The sequence below is a fragment of the Pelobates fuscus genome, chromosome 5 (assembly GCF_036172605.1).
Source record: "Pelobates fuscus isolate aPelFus1 chromosome 5, aPelFus1.pri, whole genome shotgun sequence".
Lineage (NCBI taxonomy): Eukaryota > Metazoa > Chordata > Amphibia > Anura > Pelobatidae > Pelobates > Pelobates fuscus.
Window position 1 is genome coordinate 359065439 of NC_086321.1, and position 20602 is coordinate 359086040.

Sequence of the window (20602 nt, forward strand, 5' to 3'; positions counted from 1 at the left end):
ATAAAATTTAAAAAATTTATTACAAAGATTGCACTTACAGAAAATCAGTGGTAAAACAGCATGTCTCCATAATGAAGTTTTGGCCTGGTCTCCAGATGGTAATAGAAAGAGATCCCAAAATGGAGATGCACAAAAACAATAAAATAAAATAAAATAGAATGGACTATAATAACAGTGCTGGTAATTAGCATAAAACGTCCAGAGTGTAGTATCCGCATTTGTGAGCAATGTTTGTGCATTTGAATGTAAACCTGTTTTTTGTATAGAGTTTGTGTGTAGAGTATATGCATTTCTATATACTGTTGACATTGGAATGCAGTGGTGTACTTGTGTACAGTGTTTGCGTTTGAATTCAGGGGTGTGTTTGTATCTAGTGTTGGCTTTTAAATGCAGGCGAGCTTTTATGTATGGTGTTGGTGTCTGAATAATGGGGCGTTTATATAATAATTTTGGCATTTAATACAGGGGTGTGTTTGTATGTAATGTTTGTGTTTGATTGCAGGGGTGTGCTGGTATGAAGTGTATACATTTGATTGCTGGGATGTATGCACACGCACACATACATTGTCACAAACATGTGTACTTTCACAGATATACAATCACATTAACACACACGGATGCACACTTATAAACACACTGTCACATACACACACATTCAGATACACACTGACAAATACACACACACTGGCAGATATGAATACACTGACACACAAATATTCACACTGAAATACATATACATACAATGACACATGAATACACCCTAACACACAGATACAGACACTGACACATACACACACCCTGACACAGATCCATTTTACATTATATCATTATTACCTTCAATTCCTAACTGTGTAGAGAAGCCGCTATACTTCACTTTGATCAATTATTTCATGAAAATCAAGTGCTTACCTTTGCTCAATTAACTTTCAATGCAGTATTCCTACTAAGGCTTACTTCTCCAAACTTCAAATAATATTTCACTTACAGAAAACCAAGATAAAACAGAAGGGTAGTTGTAGCGCCTAAGATATCCTTAGAGGTATCTGTAGCGAAAAAGGAATGATAACTAATAGTGTAATACATAAAATATGGTGGAGTAAAAAGGAATGAAAAAATGTACACTCACAAGTTTCAACTTGAGCGCTTGGGCCGAATGATCCCCTCCTATGGATACAATGAAGTACAGGTTTTGCACGTAGTCCTTGTAGTAATGGGTATTCTCGTAGATATGTGAAAGAAAATCACAATATATAGTTCAGAATGCCAAACCAATTAGCAGCAATAAATCAATATAGAAATGTGCACTCACATATTATGGAGCAATTCTGAATAATGGCTCCACAAGTATAGTGTGAAGTGGCATGATCCCCACTCTAGGATATAGGTGATGGTGGTCTCTCTCCCTATACATAAAAGAGAAAATAAAACCACAATGGCATACTGCAATATATATTCAGATTTTCTTTCCCATATCTTTGAGAATACCTATCACTACAAGGACTATGTGCAGAACCTGTACTTTGCTGTATCCACAGGCAGGCATCATTAGGCCCAAGCGTTCAAGTTGGAGCTGAAGTCAAGCTCTAAAACGTGTGAGTGTAAGCTTTTTGTTCCTTTTTACTCCACCATATATTACATATTACACTATCAGTTTCCTTTCTTTTTTTGTTACGAATGCCTGTATGGACATCTTTTTAAACTGTACTAGTATTTTACAAGAGCTGAATTTCCCCGTGCTGTTATTTACAGAAAACCAAGCCTATCTCATCATACTACTCAACTCCATATACTCATACCTTTGGAATCCAGTAACTTATAAAATATTATCTTAAACAAAATACCCGTCCCTAATTTTATTCAACATTTAGAGCCCCTGTGGCCATATCTGCATTCTCATTTTATCTGAAGAGGTACTGGTTTCAAAGATTCTCTATAAGAAGAATTGCCGGGGGTTGCCACGATTGCTCTGCATGTTCCCCGCCTGAAAATGCACTGGATCGGCAGGGAAATCGTCACTATTGGTCCCACAGGAGGGAAAAAGCAGTAATCACTTTTAAAAAAAATGTACATTTTTTTTTTGCACGATCGGGGATTCCACAAATTAAAACCAACTACAAAACACTTCAGCTTTAAAAATAAATAAATGATTTTCTTTTCTTTATTATATCAGAAGGGTATAACGCATAAGGTCTGCACACCTTATTTGTAGTATACTCTCCCTTTAATTAGCCTTTAGAGACTAACCAATGTTTAGACAGAGGTTTCCTCACTTTGAACTTCTCACCCTGAGCTCCTTGCGTCTCCTCTGTTTAAATATGGCATAGATGCTGAATAACAAAGCACATATCATAGAGAGATGAGTACAGCATGTTGGAATATGGAAATGGAGGTTGGATAGCTATGAATGCTTCTGCAAGACAAAGGGTGAAATTCTGTACAGCTAATGCCTATTGTCTAAAGTATGAAGTAGACAGTTTCCTTTTGTGTTTTATTTAAAGCGTCAATGCCTCGCCGTACTAACCTTTTCGCTATCGCTTCCTCTTTGCTTCTTCTTTCCTACTCTGTCTTTCTTTTTTTTTCTTCCAATTTTAATCTCTTTCTAACTAAAAAACACAAGACAAAATCGCGGATTCTTTATTCTATGTATTTTTCCTATGCTCGACTTTCTTAGACCATGAGTGGAGCTAAACAGTGTATATCAACAGCCTTCGCAAGAGACCGCTGCAGAGAATTGGCTCTGTCTATGGAAGATCCCTCAGTCTAGCGGGATCCTCCATAAACATCAATGCTGTAATCTCACGCATGCACGAGAGTACAGCATTGATGTCAAAGAGGTGCCGAAGATATGCTAAAGAGGACCCGCTAAAGAGAAAGATAACGGCATCCGCGAGCGACAGGTTCAGTTAACTAGAACTCACCTTTTCCTGCTCCCCCAGGAGTGGACCCTCACCGATAATTTCACCCTCAGCAATGATGTCACCATTGGTTCAGGTTTGCAAATTCTGCCAAGACCCCAGATTGTGACAGTGCCACTTTAAATCATATCACATTTCTTGTATTTGCACTTTGGATTTGCATCAACAGTGTAATACATGAAAATCAGCTTTTGTTTATTTTTATTTTTTTAATAAAGAAAAAAATATATACCTACACGCAATGCTTAGTTATAAAAGACAAGAGCAGGAGGTAGAAGGTTGGGCTTCACTCCTGATCGAGCAGGATACGTGCTATAAAGGCTCCTCAGCTAAATTTTGAGCATGATATTCATGAATTTCCTTAATCGGTAGTGACCTGCCTCTATTGGGGACACAGCTCTGCTGAAGTTATCAGAGGTTTACCAAAATTTCTGAAACTATTTTTTACAGTGGGAAACCTCTGGATGCTTGGAGCATCTTGACTGGGAAGTGCATTGTTATTGCCCGCAAGACTGCCTGGGGGCTGGTTGGTGTCTATTCCTTGGTCTCTAAGACTCTGGGGTTTGTGGCAGGGAGGGGAGCGAGCCTATATGGACCTCAGCAGCCTCTTCTGTTATATTTACAACAAAGTGTCAGTTAACCTACCAAGACACACACATTCAAGACGCTGAGAGATGTCATAGGTATCTCAACTATTTCCCAACTATGTTCCATTTTACCTTTGTTTTTTATATGACCGCCAGAATCTTATGTCAGGTCACCCTGGTATCCTACTCTATGTGGTTAAGTCACTGAATTTAAAAGCCTACAAGTTATAGTAGAGGTATTGTATATGTAAGCAACCTAATATCTCTTAGTTACCTACATGATCTTATGCTTATTGTTCGACGTTATCATAGGTCAGTGCAGTTAACCTCTTGCTAGTCAGCTTAAACCTGGTGTTAACGTGTGTTTATAATCGATGCTGATTCATCTACTCGACACTGGTCAATTACTCGCTTCTTTAATTTCTTTAATGAATAAGAGACGTTGTTCAATTGTGTTTTATGCTTTATGTTACCTGTAATATCTTGATCGGATGTATACTACTTTCCCTGGAATTTACTATTCTCTATGTTTCAATAAAAACTAAATTGCAAAAAATATAAACAAGTAGGAGGTAGAAGACCACAACTGGTCATCAAGTAAAATTGTGAGTCCATGACCAAATCTAAGCAGTTCAGCAAAATAGCTAGTTAACAAAAAAAAAAAAAAAATATAGATATATGTTGTAATCTACATATTGTGATATTTGTACCAGCCTCATTAATTGCACACCTGTAGCTATGTTTAAAGGGACAGATTTCTTTTCTTTTTTTTTTCTATAAATCCTGCACTTTGGATATATTTGATGTGCCACTGCTATCCTTTCTGACTCCTCATTCATCACTGGAGAAGAGTGATAACAGCTTATTAGAGTTAAGTAAAATGATTGTATCAAACTACCATCATTTGAGGGATGACAAAATATTCTTTAATACACAAGACATCTTTAAGCAGTTTTGGTGTATAGACCATGCTGCTGTAATCTCATTGCCTAATTTTCTGCCATTAAGGAGTTAAATCACTTTGTTTATATCCATGCAGCCCAAACCACACCTCCCCTGGCTGTGACTCACACAGCCTGCATTAAAATGATTTCAATCAGATGTTAACTCGCTTTAGATGTTTTTTATCTCCTGCTCTGTAAATTGAACTCTAATCACAAACAGGAGGCTTCTGCAGGATCTAGAAGACAATTAAGAAATTCTAGATTATACACAATGTGCAGTAATGAAGGCTTAAATGTTAGATCTCTCTTTACAGGAAACGTTTAGGAAGGCTGTGTAAGTCACAGGGAGGTATGATTAGGATTGCATAAACAACGTGATTTAAAGGACCACTATAGTGCCAGGAAAACATACTCGTTTTCCTGGCACTATAGGGTCTCTCGGCCCCCCCACCCTTAGGGTCACCCTTCCGCCGGGCTGTAGGGTGAGGAAGGGGTTAATCACTCACCTTTTCTTCACCGCCGGGCTCCCTCCTTTCCCCATCAAGAGATGCGCGGACATTCACCCAGTCCATAGGAAAGCATTTTCAATGCTTTCCTATGGACGTGGTGTCTTCTCACTGTGAAAATCACAGTGAGAAGCGCGGAAGCGCCTCTAGCGGCTGTCATAATGAGACAGCCACTAAAGGCTGGATTAACCCATAGGTAAACAGCAGTTTCTCTGAAACTGCCTAGTTTACAGCAGAAAGGGTTAATCCTAGATGGACCTGGCACCCAGACCACTTCATTGAGCTGAAGTGGTCTGGGTGCCTATAGTGATCCTTTAACTCCTAAATGGCAGAATATTTAGCAGTGAGACTGCAGGGGCATGAGCTATACATTAAAACTGCTTCATTAAACTAAAGTTGTTTCGTTACCTATAGTGTCTCTTTAAGATTTAGACAGGATGCAGGCACTCTTACACATTACATTTATATTAATATCATTGCTGAACATTGGGCAGATATGTAGAAAATGGGGGAAATTATGTTTTATTCACACATGCATCTTTCCTACTATGCAGTAGAAGTGACAATATAACTGTGCTTATCAACTCACTCAAATTGACTATAAAAGACTGAGCCTGCTGTAAGCCTGCCAACCATCTATGCGATTGGAAATGAATCATTGTGAGACCAGGAGCCACTGCTGGCAAGTTCCCCCGATCGATAATAATCTAGTTGGCCACTCATGAGTAGCAGAGATGTCTATACTTTTCGGTTCTTTTCAAGTTGATTTTTGATGTCAGTAGTGTGGTTTCTTTGATAGATATTGATGACTAAGGACATATGTGTCCATGGACTGCTTTTTACACCATTACGATGGTGGCCAGCAGATTGGCCAAGATTGGAGCAGAAACATGTACCAATATAAAAAGATTGTAGTCAATTATATCATACAGCCTGGACAGCACAAATTTCAAAAACATCTGATGGCCATGCTCAAATCTAATTAAGGCCAGCATTGATCGGGCTGGAGAGGAGACAAACAATACACGCCAATGTTTAGACTATAAGGACAATTATTGGAGAGCTACATAACTGAATGCACTAGACAGGAGACACAATTCAATACTGGCCGCGCTATAGAACCATTCTCTGACCAAGTGTCTAATTCTATGGTCTAAAGAATAGACATTTTGGATTTTTTATATTGTGAATGAGGTTAAATACAATTGTTCTATTCACTAAAATAAACTTCAAATTTTGAGGAATTAAAGGTTCTATCAACATGAATATGTTGTTTCGTTCTCTAAACCCTACCACAGAGGCTTGTGTTAACTATCATCAGGCTGCCAGCTTTTAAATGGTGTGTTCCTGCAACAATTACATTTAAAACTTTGCTCCATTTGATACATATCCTTTAATTGAGTGTTTTTGATGTACTCTAGTGAGCTCAGCCTGCATTTAAAAAGAAAGGATACGGTCCACTTTTTAATTCATTTTTCAGATGTATTCAGCTGGGACAGCCAGCAAACGCCACTGACATAACCCCAGGAAAAATAGGCTGCTGTGAATTTAATAACAATAGCGAGCGTTAATAGCCTAAGCATATGGGATGCAAGGCATTTCTATATCCGTCAGCGATAATGAAACCTTTTTTTCACTAAGGATAATAGTAGCTCTAATAACTTTACCCAATGACGCAAATAAGCGCAGTCCCTTTGGCGCCCATATATTTTGGGCAACTCTTGCAAAAATAGAACATGTAAACAGAAATAGAGCCTTTGGTGTCGAATTTTTAATTATTTAATGGATGGCTGTGTTTTATGCATTATTTTTTGACAATTCACATATTTCACATTCAAAATTATTTGTACCTTTGACCAACTCACCTGTACATACCCCTAAAAACCCAATTCTTAATGAGATACCATAGTCACCAAAACAACTTTATCTTAATGAAGTAGTTATAGTGTATAGATCATGCCCCTGCAGTCTTACTGCTCATATATTTGCAATTTAGGAGTTAAATCACCTTTGTTTCTTTTTATCCTGCCTTAGTCACACCTGCCCTATCTGTGACTAACACAGCCTGCATGGAAACAAATAAGGTTCACTTTCAATCAGATGTAACTTACTTTAAAAGTTTTTATCTCCTGCTCTGTAAATTGAACTTTAATCACATAATTTGCAGGGTCTAGCAAGCTATAAACAGAGCATGACATACGAAATAATAAATTAAAGAGACTTTGCAATAAAGGAAGTATAAACATTAGATGACTCTTTACAGGAAGTGTTTAGGAAGTCACATGCAGGGAGGTGTGCATAGGGCTGCATAAACAAAGCGATTTAACTCCTAAATGGCAGAGAATGGAGCAGGGAGAGCGCAAGGGCCTGATCTATACACCAAAACTGCTTCATTTAGATGAAGTTGTTTTGGTGACTATAGTGTCCCTTTAAATCTTAAGGCCTTGCTAAGCATTCCCAAACTATCTAGCAATTGTTACATAAACACTGTCATTTATGATGTCAATAGCAATAAACACAAGCAAACAAATACAGTAAGACCTTGGTTTACAAACGCCTCGGTTAACATGATTTTTGGTTTACAAATGAAAAACCATTGAAAATAATGCCTGGGTTTACAATTTATTTTCGCATTACAAAGCAAGTTGCACCTGGGAGGTTTATAGCACTGCCCCTGCATGCTGGAGCCTGTGGGTAGCATGTGGCGTTGAGTGTGGAGATGTTGGAGGTGTTGGAGCGGCTTTTGCATCGAGTTTTGGAGCCGTTGGAAATTGTTTGCAGTCGATTGTGGACTTTTTGGTGCATTTCTCAGGCTGTGGAAAGCTAGGGAGCTGAGCTTTGTCATTTGTATGCCTTTTATTGTGTGTTCTGCATTGTGGGTTGGTTTCCATGCCAACTCATTTTGACTTTTTTTCTGACCTCCAGAACGGATTAATTGGTTTTCAGTGCATTCCTATGGGAAACCGCGTTTTGGTTTACAAATTTTTTGCAATAAGAAACGTCCCGGAGAACGCATTATATTCGTAAACCGAGGTCCCTCTGTACTATTAAAATCCCTGATGGGGATGTCCAACTTGCCAGAGAGGACCTGTGATGTGTTCCAACAAAATAAATGGGAACAAATGTGTGTACCTGCTCAAAATGCAATATACTCCTTCACAGACATTATTACTTCAAATCACTCATCCAAGTTTACAGCAAAGAGGGTCTTCGTGAGATAATCTTAGTAAATTGCCACATATAGAGCAGTTATAGATTCAGGAAGGGATGAACTCCAGGACAATACAATGTAATATGAAATAATATACATGAGTTTTACATTTTTTTTAATAAATCTTTATTTTTGCAGGCGATGCGGTAAAATACTTTCGATTAAAAGGTTACATGCTTGGTTCACGGTGGTTGCATTCGCTGAACATTATATACACTTTGTGATCACCTAGATTTTTGTTATAGTAGACTAGGTCATGTACACTAGAAATCATGCCTCACCTAACAGGTTCTTATGTCAGTTTGTCGTCTGGGAATCGGGGCCCGTGAGGGTGATTCGTAGTCAGGTGTATGAAGCCCCTCAGGTCGTACTAGGGTGCGTATTGATCATGTAGTCGCATAAACATGCTATGAACTATATGAAAACAGAAAACAGAGAAAAACATTAAGATAGGTACCTAATATGTCAACATATTTGTCTAATGACAGTGTGCTTTGAAAAGCGCTTGGAAACACCATGGTTTGTGGAGGTAATGCGAAGCCGCTAACCGGTGGGGATGTCGGCGGGTGGGGGGGGGGGATCGATGGTTGGCCGTCAGTAGGCTCTGAATCTTCACTAGTGTTTGGTCTATTATAAGCACAGACTTTTTCTGGAAAGGGGTGATATTGTCCATATCCCATGCGCTGTTGGTGGCTTGGGCCTTCCGTTCCCTATTTCAATCGCTGTCAAGAAGGTGGTGACCTCCACCACGGCGGTAGCCTTGATCTGCTTGCCTGCTTTGGTGACCATAAGGGATCTAGGAGTAGTCCATCTGTATGGTATTCCTGCCTCCTGCAGCCATTGTGTGATGGGTTTCATCGTTTTTCTCCATAAGAGACTGGAGCGGTGCAGATCTTGGAAAAGTGAGATCTTGTGAGGATCATAGTCCATAGGCGGCTTATTTTGAGCAGCGCTTAGCAAGGCTTGTTTGTCTTGTCTTGTTCCGCAGCGTAGTATGATGTGCCTTGGGGATGTTAGCGGCGCCTTAGGGGACTTGGCGATTTGGTAGGCTCTGTCATTTGTAAATTGCTTGGCTTGTTTTGCAGGTAGTAGTGTAGTCACTAGTCGCCTAATGAAGTGCGGTTCTTCCATAGTCACTGTGTCAGAGACACCCCAGAGTTTTAAGTTTTCCTGGCGGGATCTTTCATCCAGTGCATCTATTCTCAGCGACATGGCGGAGTGGTGCTCCTGTAGCTTTTTTTTTTTCATTCAAGGATTATTAGCTTGATCGTTGCATACATCAGTAAAGGCAAATACGTGCATCAAAGAATAATATGTAGCGATAGAACTTCATGGTATAGCATATTACATAACAACATAACAAAAAATAGCATAAGCCAGCATCATAAGGTTTAGTCTAAGTATGTCTAAATATCACGTTAGTATCAAGGCGTTATATTAATTTAATAGCCATATGTGTCAAACGGTTCTGTTATGAGTAAAATTGTAAGTTCCATCACAATCTGTCACTATAGGTCAAAGTCTAATTCAGGTTCAGTTGCTAGACAATAATAGCATAGAATGATAAGACCGCATATTTAGGCATAGTAACATAAAGCCTATTTCTGCTTAGGGTACAGAGGAAACCTAGCATAAGCCAGCATCCTAAAACTTAACCTAGGTCCACATAGGCGTCAATTTAATAATTAGGCATTATATAAGTTTTGGTAGCCACATGTGGCACAGGTTTCCTGTGTTATTTAGAACATTAGGTCCATTACTGCCTGCACACTAATTTAATGCATAATTAAGCTTATTCGGCTAAGCAGTAATAACATAGAACTGAACAAAGCATAGTATTTAAGTTACGTCAGGTTATAAAAGAAAGTTGTTCCCGCCTTCTAAGAAGGGGAAACATCGAAAAGGAAAAAGGGCGTACGTGAAGTCCCCTGTTAAGCACAGTGTCCTGTAGCTTTTTAACCAAGTCTCCCATTGCTGTAAGGTTGCGTTACAGGTCGGCTATGTCGGTTTCTGAGGCCTGGACACGGGTGGTGACCGCCTGTACTTCAGTCCGCACCGCGGCTATGTCGGCGGCAAACAGCTTTTGTATTCTGTCAAAGAGATTATCAATGTCCTGTTTTGTTGCAGGTACTAGGCTGCTTGGGGTATTTGTGGCTTGGAGCCCTGCTGTGGGTGGCCCCTCGGCATCTTCACTCATCCCTCCCTTCTCTTGAGGCTCGTAGGCCTCAGTCTCGGCCTGCTCCAGCTCCCTGTGCTTTGGTGTGCATTGGAGCAGCGTGCCAATGTCCTGCGTTCCTTGGAGCATGTGCACCTGAGATTTCTGAGTCTTTTTACCCATCTCCTCTGGTTTTTGGGTCAGTGCCTGAAGGGAATCGGGTGTGAGCCAGTCCGGGTCCCACCAGGCCGCGAAGGCATGCAGCATACTCCTCTGGCTGGCCCCGTGGGCGCCCTTAGAAGGCCGGCGTTTGTGTTTAGCACCCGGTTGTTGAAAAAACGACATCGGCGTGTGCCTCTCCATCTTCTGCAGCTTACACCGGTCTGCAGGTAAATCGATGCACGGCAGAAGTGCGAAAATAGAGTCAAAGTAAACTCAGCAGGAACTCATCAGCCAATACAATAACTGCAAGTTCTGACAATGAATTAACCAGCTCTCCTTAAATTAAAAAGTATGTTTGGATCAAGGCTACGAACACGCTTTGTCCATTCACAAAGTTAAAGAATAGATTCTCACTGTGCATTTATTAGTCTAAACTCAAATTAAATCCAAATCAGGATAGAATGAATAGGTACCAAAAAATTGGCAATATATTGCAGTTCAGTACCAGAAATGGAGATAGCAGTATTTTCTGACTGTAAAATGGAAAAAAGGAGTGTATGCAAATAGCCATTTTTTTAGAGATATTTAGTGGGGAAAAAAATATTAATGGCAGAAATGTAACACTGCTCACCGATTCTGCCAAATAAATTATAAATCAGTGGATTCTGGGAGCTTGATGGGTCTTTTGTAGATGGATGTAATGAATAGAGCACAAGATTGAGCTTTTGAAACAGGGTGAGGTTTTATTCCAACTCAAATAACCTGCTGCTAAAATTATTAGGGGAACATGTTCAGTTTGCTGTTAAAAAAATAGTTGTGAAAATGAATTTTTTAATAGATTTTATTCACTGCTTTTCAATTATTTTTCTGTATTGCGCCTGGGAGATGTCGTCTTATTTATTACGATTTATGAAGGTGTAAGTATCAGTTTTCATTAAGAAGAAGTCAGATTTTTAAGGACTTCCACTGGAGTTATTATATGAACACTTTTATACTTGGTTCGAGTTCGTTAAATACCATTCCATCATTATCTGGGTTTGGCTTATAAGGAAAGTAAAAGTAGACATTTTTTTTCGGTTATAACATTCAAAAATATATGTGTAAAAGTTTTATTGTACTGACTGTTTCATGGACATATTTGCCCCACGTCCAGTCTCAGAACTGAATGACAGTAATAGAATGATCTGTACTAAGTACTAATAATGAATTGATACTTAGAGACATCAGGCATAATGTCATAATCACCACTTTTTCCCATTACTCCGCACAGGTAAAAGAAAAGAGAGACTGCAGTTCCTGCATATAACCCACCCAAACCTGTCATGGGGAGAATTGGGGTGCAGGGCTAAAAAAGGCATTATGGCTATTAGCCCCTTACAGTGTGCTCTTTTAGAAGCTGAAATATTCCAAGGCTGCATCAGCATAGAGTTGAAACAGTATCGTTCGCCTTTTGAACATGCGCAGCATGGCAGTTGTAGACGTAACATATTTACAATGCTGAACCCCAATATTTTTTTAACCACCTCTTCGCAGACATGAGCTGCAATCGTTTTTCATGTTTCTGTAATTGTCTCTAACATGTGTGCTGACAATAGCAGATGTGTTTTATGTAATGTCCTCCACCTATAATAACAATTAACTCTTTTTTTTTTTTTAAATGTCACTTTCTTTTTCACATTGAAGAATGTCATAATGTGATTTTTATGCTTTTTCTTTTCCTGGTAAATATAAATATCAGTCTTTTGTTTCTCTGGAAAATGTACTGACGTACAGTAAATATGCTGGCCTGGGATAGGCACACTCTGGTATTATATGAACACTTTCATACTTGGTTCAAGTTCGTTAAATACTGCTCCATCATTATCCAAGTTTGACTTATAAGGAAAGTAAAAGTAGACTTTTTTTTTTATTATTATAACATCCAAAAATATATGTGTAAAAGTTTCATTACTTTGACAGATTGGAATGACTATTTTTTGGAAATATTTACCCCTCATCCAGGACCGGTGCAAAGATTTTTGGCTACACAGGCGAAGATGCATTTTGCTGCCCCCCTCTCCATCTGAATCTGCATATTCAACTGTGTGTCTCGTAAACCCCTTTTGAATTTCTTACCCTCTAGTGTATTTTATCCCCCTTTACTATGTCTTCAATGCATCTTCACCTGTGCGTCTCTTACAACCCCCCTTGGGTATCTCTTACTTCCCCTAGCCCCTTTGTGTGTCTCTTTCTTCCCCCACCAGCCCCTTTGTGTGTCTCTTTCTTCCCCACCAGCCCCTTTATGTGTCTCTTTCTTCCCCACCAACCCCTTTGTGTGTATTTTTCTTTCCCCATGCCCTATTCTGTGGCTCTCTAACCTCAGCCCATTTTGGGTGTCCCTTTTCCTCCCATGTCATATAGACATAGATATATAGCAACACAAACCATAAAGGCACACAGAATTATTCAGGCCCACAGTCACAGAGATATGCAGGCACACAATCAGACAAACACAGTCATACAGGCACACAGTCATACAATCTACACATACAGGTACAATGTCATACCAACACAGACATACAGAGACAGCCAGACACTGTCATATAGACATACAGACACAGTAATATATAGTCATGTAGATACAGGCATACAGAGCAGGGGCAAATCCGGAACCTAATCTCGGGAAGGGCACTGGTAGTAGGTTGCAGTGGCTGTAATTGAAAAGTTAGGGGGTGTAGTAGGGGGCTATGGACTGTAGTGGGGTTACAGGGAGACAGCAAAGTCTGGGAGAAGACAGGGGAAAGCCTCGCCCCCTCCTCCTGACATCATCATGAGGGACCTGCTGACTTTACAGGCTGCAGGGAGACAGGTGAGTTTGAGGCAGGGGATTTGGATTTTTTTGCCCCCCAGCTCTGGCGCCCTAAGGTGGCTGCCTGTGCCGCCTTATGGATGTGATGGTCCTGCCCACATTCAGTTTTAGAACTGAGCGACAGCTGGGAGGGTTACATGTATACTTTTAATAGAATGAGCTGTACTATTTGCTAATAATGAATTGATACATAGACACATCAGACCTGATGTCATAATCACCACTTTTATCTATTGCTCTGTGCTGGAAAAATATAAGAAAGATTTTCCTTATGCTCAGCCATCAAACTTTATTTTTTATTAAAATTTTTAAAAAAATGTTTGTTTTTTGTTGTTGCTTTTTTTAAAATGTAAATAGCTTAACAGTAACATCAGATAGCAGTTATGGATGGAGACCAATGAATAGAACTTACATCAAACCATTTAAGCTTCCCAGAATCCTTTGTTTCCTAAACAGTATAGGATAGGGTTCTAGTAAATGTGGGTTTTTCACTTGGTTGTAACATGTTAATATAATATGTAGCATCTCTTTTTTTTTTTTGCTCTCTGAAAATTATTATTACTCATTAATGCAAGAAAAGTGATCCGGCTCTTTTACGAGAATTTTATAGCAGGCTTTCAAAGCTTCCGTTTTTGTCTCGCAGCAAAGTAATAGCCAGGCCATCAGCGGAGAGAGAATGTAATCCAAGACGGAGTGCCAAAGGGCTAACAAACAATGCCATCTGGCACTAAAAAGGGGTAAATTGTGGAATACATTACTGGAGAACCAAAGTGTATAAATCTACTAAAAATACATCATCCAAGAAAATCTGCAGTATAACAATTTGTTTCATTACTTTGTTTAAAATGCTCAGTTTGTGTAAATTTAACCTGTCCAAACCAGAACTTCTAGTCATTCCTCCCTCAAGTGTCACTACTTCTATGTCTGTCTCTTTTCAAGTCTATGGCACTACCATCAGCTCTACCTCGCAGGCTCGCTGACTAGGTGTTCTCTTTGACTCCAACCTCTCATTCGCCCCTGATGCCCTGTCGATCACCAAATTCTGCCGCTTCCATTTAAAAAACATAGCTCATATGTGACCCTGCTTAATGTCAGACGCATCTTAGGTGCTGATCAATGCCGCTACCCTCCCTCATCTTGACAACTGCAATCCACTTTCCAGTCTTACGTGCCCCATTACAGTTAATAATAAATGCGGTGGCGAGGCTCATCTTCCTGTCCGCCCGCACCTCCCACGCCTCCCCCTTCTGTCAGTCACTACTTTGGTTTCCCATAAGATATAGGGTTCAATTTAAAATTCTGGTACCTGCTTACAAATCTCTACATAATGCTGCTCCAACCTATCTATCCTCCCTAATACACTAGTATGTCCCATCCAGGCCCCTATGCTTTGCTGAAGACCTGAGTCTATCCTCTAGTCGTACTCTCATCCTCTGATGCTCACCTTCAAGACTTCTCTAGGGCTGCATCGTTCCTACGAACTCCATTAGAGTCTCACCCAATCTCCATTCCTTCAATAAATCATTGAAAACTCTCTCCTTCAGGAAAGTATACTAATTAAACTGTTAATAGCTTTCCCTCCCCGGACCTTGTTTTCTCTTCTGCAACTGTGCCATCCAAAAAAATTAAATAAAGACCTAATTGAAAATGATTCTAGCAACCTACCTTTTTACCCTTGCCCGCATTTGGGTAGGGCCTGCAACACCCACTGCACCAGTGCATCCAGATTATGTTGTTACAAATACCTGTCTGTTTGTCCACCCAATGTACAACACTACGAAATTTGTTGGCGCTTTATAAATAATAATAATGAGGAATAGGAAGCATGAAGGCAATATGGGTATGATCCAGTGGTATAGTTTGCTACACTGATGATACTCACATCTTAACAACTTTACCTCACCATCGATTGTTATAAATAACCCCATTATTACTTTATTTAAAAGTGGACACTCCATAATAATTGTACATCTCACCCGGTTCAGACGGTTAACAGAACAAGACACCAAACAGTTGATCCACGGCACCACCAAAAATCTTAATATATCCCATATCCATATTGTAGAGTATTAAGGGTGGACTCAGTTCAGAACCTTCAGTTGCCACCACGCACCTGGTACTTAGCACACCTGTCGAGACCATAATATTAGGCTGTTAAAATATAAAAATGATACCATGTATACAATGACCAATACCACTCAATCATTTTATATACCATGTTTATTATGTTAGTATTATATTTGCATTATCTTATGTGATCCACATTTGCTGTATTATTTATACTTACATAGAAACATAGAATGTGACGACACTTTATTGTACCATGGCTTGTGCTCAAGCTCGGTCATACACTATTGTCATTTTGCCTTGTCATTCAAAAATAAAGAATTGAGAAAAAGAAAAAGTGGACACTGTAGCTGGGCTTGGGGTAGTTTTCCTCCAGTATCTCCCACATACTTACACCTATACACAGCACAATAAGTAAAAACAACATTTTCGAATACAACACAGTTTTCCAAATAAAAATGGAATAAGTCACTGGTACCTCCAACTGCAACACTGTAACAAGACATGCAAAAATTTCAAACAAAGCTGTTCTAGTATAATAATGCAAATAATGCAAATATCATATATACTACAACGTATATAAAGAAAGGCAAAACCTGGATTTTGCTAACGTAACACTAAAATAAACGTTCCTATTTCCAATGGAACACCTTTCTCTACTCTGACGTAAAACCACTTTGTGTAGAGAGAAATGGGTGATGAATCTATCAACTAAGTGATATATTTAGGTATGTTTGCTGATGTGTGTGTTTAAGTCTGATTTCTGTTTGTTTAAGCCCTCACTGTATGTGGTAAGAAGTGTTAAATCGGTTTATGGGCGCGCTCTGCACATTCGAGAAAGCAAATACATTAATCTATCTGTAAATTAAGTAAAACAACAACAAAAAAAAATTATCATTTTCTAGAATCAATTTTCGATATGCAAAATATTAATGCAGCAGTTTTTAAACTATTACATCCAGAAAGACACATATAGTGTATATAGGAAAAGAACACAGGTAATTAAGTGGGCGATCTAGAGAAAGCTCGGCTTTAGCCGAGGAAATAGTTTGTAAACGTTGGTGCTGGTTTAGTACAAAATGCTTTACATTCTGCTATGTAAACAATTGAATACTTGTGTTAATCAGGAATACCTTCTAAGATACACACTGTGCAAACCTGCTGCCTTTCAAATGTTAATCAACGGCAATGTTCCAGATTCTGTATCAGCCTTGGTGCCACAGCTATGGCAGCATTGAGTAATGCAGTGCTTTAACAGTGCACATTCACAGAATACCATCGATGGTATTTGTCTTTCGAAAGGAGAAAATCCAGGGCAAACACTGCAAATTAAGAGGAGAAATAAAAACAATGGGGGAGTTTTATCAAAGTGTTACAGACACTAAAACGTCTAATTTTCAGAGAATATTTGTCGCGATTGATTAAATCTGTCACTTCTTTCGCGTTATTTCGTTCCGCTTGCCAAATACTAAACGGCCTAGCAAATAAGAAGGACTCAACAACAGTTCAGTTTCCTCATCAATTTGAACAGGACACGTGCTCAGGCTGACAGCAATTGCTATCAGCTTTACGAGATTTGGATTAACTGGTTTTGTGAATAGAGCTATAGATATGGCCATGCAGCAAATATTGTAAATCCGCACCGTGAGCTACCTCAGTACGGTGGGATTTCCACTTTACTTGCTCAGTTTTGAATGAGTAGGCCACCAGAAACCTCGGGCAAGAGCCAAGACTTGTTTAACCAAAATTTCCAAACATGCCTCATTGTTTGTCTAATCCCCAAAACACAGGCTCCAAATATAGCATTTTAAGTCTTTAAATAAACCAAGCAATTCAAGAAAATGCCATGGGCCAGGATGGGGTGAAGACTTTTAATCGGTTTTAAGCCTCAGAGCTGTACAAACTGGAGTAATTCACAGATTGAAAGGCTATTAATAAATCTAATTGTTTTCCGGAACGCTTTTGATTACACTTGTTACAATTTGTTAGTAAGTTAGACTATTATTCAGCTACAAATGAAGAAAAGGGGTTATTATTTCATATTATTTAAACACTAGTAATCTGAACGCTGCATTACAGTAACCAGGAGAGGCAGCAAGTTGGCCGGTTATTGAATGAAAAGAAATGGAAAATCTCATGCCATTAATTAAAGACAAACATACACCTTTTTCTAGCAATGTTAGAACGTATTTTGTCTTTAGCTCTACAGACCAGAAAGAGATTCTATTTAGCCAGTTGCCAGAAGTTATCCTACATAATACTAGTACAAACAGTTACTATTATCCTTTATCTAGCACCAGGGTATTCTGTATTTGTATATTTGACAAGTAATTTACATACAGAATATAACAGAGACAAGAGGTGAGGAAGGCCCTGTTTAAATGAGCTTACAATCTTTGAGGAAGGGGTAAAGACACACAAGAGAAATAACAGCATGTCAGAGTGGAAGAGTGATTGACGGATAAGATGTCTGTGCCGAAATAAGCAAATAAACGTGGTATGTGGAACTTGGAAGAACCGAACAGCGGCAGGAGAGAGAGTGAGCTGGGCTATGGGGGTGAGGGAACTGATGAGGGCAGTGAAATGAGACACGTATCACCCAGGAAGATAGTAATCTTTCCTAAAGAGATGTGTTTTCAGTGACTTCTTAAAGAACTGGAAACTAGGGGAGAGTTTGATGGCACAGGGTAATTAATTCCATAAGAATGGGCAACCCTTGAAAAATTTCGCAGATGAGAGTTGACAATGCGGGAACGAGCAATTGTCAGGAGAAGGTAATTTGCAGAGCAAAGGGAATGAAAAGAGGTATATTTGCTGAGTAAAGAGGAAATGCAGTGAGTTAGTGAGGGCTTTTTAGGTTAGTGTTAGCGGTTTGAATTGGATTCTGAAGTGCACAAGAAGCCAATGTAATTATTGGCAAAGCGGTGAGGTGTGGGAGTAGTGGTCAGTCAAAAAGATGAATCTGGCTGCCGATTTTATTACAGACAGAGGAGGGGCAATGTGGGTATTTGGAAGACCGATGAATAGTGATTTGCAATAGTCAAGTCGGGAAATGATGTTTGCATGAACAGGTGCATTAGTTGTATCTTGAGTTAGAAAAGGCCAAATGCAGGCAATATTTTTAATGTGGAATTTACAGGTTTTGGAGACAGACTTCATGTGAGGAGGAAAGGTAAGACCTGAGTCAAAAATAAAAACAAGGCAGCGAGCTTGAAGGGATGGGGTAAAAGGTTTCCCATTGACGTACAGGGAGATTGATGGAGGAGGACTATTTGAAGGGGGAAAGATGGTGAGTTCAGTTTTAGAAAGTTCAAGTTTTAGAAACCGGAAGGACATCCAGTACGAGATGGAAGAGAGGCAGTTTTTGACACATTCTAGGAGACCATGAGAGAAGTCAGGGTAGGAGAGGTAAATCTAAGTATCATCAGCATATAGATGGTACTGATATTCAAGGACGTTAATAAGGTTAAAGAGAGAGGCAGTGTAGATGGAGAAGAAAAGAGGACCAAGAACAGAGCTTTGGGGAACACCAACTGAAAGAGGCAATGGGGAGGAGGTAGCACAGAGAAAGAGACACTAAATGAACCATCAGAAAGATAGGGTGAAAACCATGAAAGATCAGTGTCATGGAGTCCAAGCTTGTAGAGGGTTTTAAGAAGGAGTGAACGTTCGATAGTATCATATCAAAAGCAGCAGAGAAGTTGAGAAGAATTAAGGGAGTGGGTGCATGCATGGGGTGTTGGTCTGTGCTCTTCAGGACTGGACTGGCTCAAAAAGGGTATTTCCTGGTGGAGTTGAATACCTGAGTCTCATTAGTCTCTCAGACTACAATGACTGTGCGTGATGTCCCTAGAAGTATTTACCAGTGCAGTGATTGCAATGTGCGATACAATTTTGATTGCCACATTTATAGCACATGCCAGTTGTGATTGGTGGAAATCGGTTAAAGCAGAGATTGTGTCTCACATCTCTGTGAATTGTCTTTCATACCGTGCAGATCATACTGATGGAGATTGCAAGGACATTGGATGGGACATCGTAAAACTTCAGCAGCATCCTTCTGTCACATCCGTGAGTCACATATGTAGGGCCATCTACGCTAAGATGGATGATTTGTACTTGCCCCACAGGACCCAGTTTTCCATTTTTTATATGCAGCACTAAGTTGACGTAAAGAGAAAAAAGTAAGTCAAAGATCCATGTGGACAATTGTTAAATTGCCAATTGCCATCCACAAAGGATCCTTCCAGAAATGGTCCTGTCATCTTTTTGCTTAGAGGAATAATTATTGGCACCTCCATGTGCAATTATAATAGGCAATACTGCCACACTTACATAAATACAAGTGCTTGGCTGGACCTAAAATAAAACATTCCTTTTCATCCATAACCTTATAAGAATCTATTTTGCTCATAAACTACTATATAGCATTTGCGCTGACTTTAGATTGTGCTTGTGGAGACATGCACGACATCCATTAAGGGTTGGTCAGCCCAATTCTACAAAGTCTGATCCTAATGGGCTGTACTGATCACACTTTCCATAGAGATACTTCTGTTTGGCTACAAGTGACCCTTTTTTCTTCTTCTCCCCATCATACTTTACCTTATAGAAAAAAGGCAGGAACCCACTGGTAGGAAATGTTAAAGTCACCAGAACAACTACAGTTTATTGTATTTTTTTCTGGGGAGTAGAATTATTCCCTTTAGGCTTTTTGCAGTAAACACTGTCTTTTCAGAGAAAATGCAGTGTTTGCATTATAGCTTAGGGATACCTCCACTGGCAACTCCTCAGAGGGCTACTAGAGGTGCTTCCTGGGGCAGTGCTGCACAGTGTGACTGCTATTCAGTGTCTCCACCCTCTGCATGCAGACACTTAAATTTCCTCATAGAGATGTGCTGATTTAATGGATCTCTATGAGGAGATGATTGGCCAGGGCTGTGTTTTTAACTTGTTCTGGCTATGCCCCTGATCTGCCTCCTTGACAGTTTCAGCCAATACTATGGGAAAGCATTGTGATTGGCTCACAGAATCACTTCTGATGATGCCAGCTGTAAGCAGGCAGATCAGGAGCAGAGAGAGCAGTTGCAGACTTGAATACAAGTAAGATTTTACTATATTTAGGGAGGCAAAGGGAATCGGGAGGTGTGTGTGGGGGGAGGAGGGGGACGACGACTAGATGGTTGTTTTAACACTATAGGGTCAAG